Raw genomic sequence first — 1,708 nt, 5'->3', positions numbered from 1 at the left:
ATAGCACACACAATATTCAGCCACCACTTATTATTGGCCCCTAGTGGACTGTTGTCTACTAAGGTGCACGAGTATGTGTGGTCCAATGAAGCCACAAAAATCCGCTCTGCAAATTTAATGTCAACTTATTAAAGGAGAAGAGGTTGAGGTCCTCCCTTCACCTATTTAACGCATAAAAAGTATATTCACCTTCGTACATGACAGGTTTATTTCAGAAGACTGGTCGTCAGGGTGACTACAGGAACTCCACCAGTCTGAGCGGCCGGAGTACGTGCAGCTCGATGAGGCTGGCGAAATCCTCTTTGCAAATTTAGCGTGAAGTTAGCCATGGAATAGTAGTTGAGTTCCTTCCTATATGTCTATTCTTACACACGACAAAGAAAATCCCCTTGTTCCCACGAAAGTTTCATTTCGGAAGACTGGTCGTCAGGGTGACTACAGAAGCTCCGTGAGTCTTAACTGCCGAAGCATGTGTAGCTCGATGAGGGTGGCGAACCCACCTCTGCAAATTTATGGTGAATTCACCTATTTTAACACAAAATGTTAATCACTTTTTTTCATGGACAGCTTTATTATAAAAGACTGGGTGTCGGCAAGGCAAAAGATGCTCTGTGGACCGATATTGACGTTGATTATGTCACCTCAAATAAAACATGCCAATATAAAACGGGCCTGAAATGAACTTCTAGCAGTACCTCTGTCCATGTTCTACCAGCTTTTCCCAGCTGATCTCACCTAGTTCTATTGCAAAAGGCTCGAATCATGAAGACCATGAGGTAATGCAGAGGTGCTGGCAGTTTGTGCCACTTTATGTTAGTTACAGTGAAAAAGCTCACCATGCACGACTGCTGAACCCGGAGAGCTTTTGCTGAAAATGTTGCCATGTGTCGTCTCTGCAAATAATATAAAACTGTTATGAGGCCACAGAAGCAATATTTCAACTCCATGTGGTAACTATTTTTCTAAGAACGAATTAACCATGCTTAGTCACAAAGTGCACGGAAGGTTTATTGGTTTGCTTACTTTTTGTGGTAACTTGGCCACGCATTTTGGCGGAGGTGTCCAAGGCGCAGGAAAGCTGACTCCTCGAGATGTAAGGAGCAAACTACCCTGCCCCGTAGCTGCCAAGGAGTCTTCCCCTGTAGACTTCGGTTTTTGCAGAATCGAACCCAGGCTTCGCGTCTGTACGATAAGGCATGGTGCTATGAGGGTGCCGTGAATACTTATGAAAAAAAATGTAGCCAAAATGTCCACAAACCAAAGCAAATCATAGCAAGCACATTAACAAATGCATGACGTCAACGCTCTGTGTACATCATGAAGAGTAAAAACACGAGTCTTACGCACAGATGCCCTATTATATATCTGTGTTGTACCACTGATAACCACGCCGATGATCACGACACTAGGTTTCTCAGAGCCAGACCGGTACAGGTAACTTTGAATATCGTGGGCACTTTTATAATGACGGCACACAACGCTGCAAAGTCAGAGTGATTTCGAAGTTAAAACATTCCTAGTATAACATATTACGCCTTCAGTTGTAGTTTCTTGTGCACATTTAGACAACCCTAATAGTTTTAGGTAAAACTAATAAGAGTTAAGAGAAGGCCGAACGGGAGCATGACATCACACAGCAGGCACGTTACTGAGAGTAGCGAAGTCTCACCATTGAGAATCGAGGGAAAACCGGTGCAGCGAGATGCCA

General features: G+C 43.8%; 1 long non-coding RNA gene across 1 annotated transcript; it reads right to left on the bottom strand.

Moving 5' to 3' along the window:
* Window positions 1–405: 405 nt before the first annotated feature.
* Window positions 406–1,265, bottom strand: LOC120844624. Its single transcript, XR_005716446.2, has 3 exons — window positions 1,024–1,265; window positions 837–893; window positions 406–502 (listed from the first exon to the last, which is right to left on the bottom strand). It is a non-coding gene; the product is annotated as an uncharacterized LOC120844624 (long non-coding RNA).
* Between the last annotated feature and the right edge of the window lie 443 nt (window positions 1,266–1,708).

Source organism: Ixodes scapularis, unplaced genomic scaffold (assembly GCF_016920785.2).
Source record: "Ixodes scapularis isolate PalLabHiFi unplaced genomic scaffold, ASM1692078v2 PGA_scaffold1__304_contigs__length_218370807, whole genome shotgun sequence".
NCBI classification, from domain to species: Eukaryota; Metazoa; Arthropoda; class Arachnida; order Ixodida; family Ixodidae; genus Ixodes; species Ixodes scapularis.
Note: the sequence above shows the minus strand (reverse complement) of the source record. Positions and strands in the feature narration are given on the sequence as shown.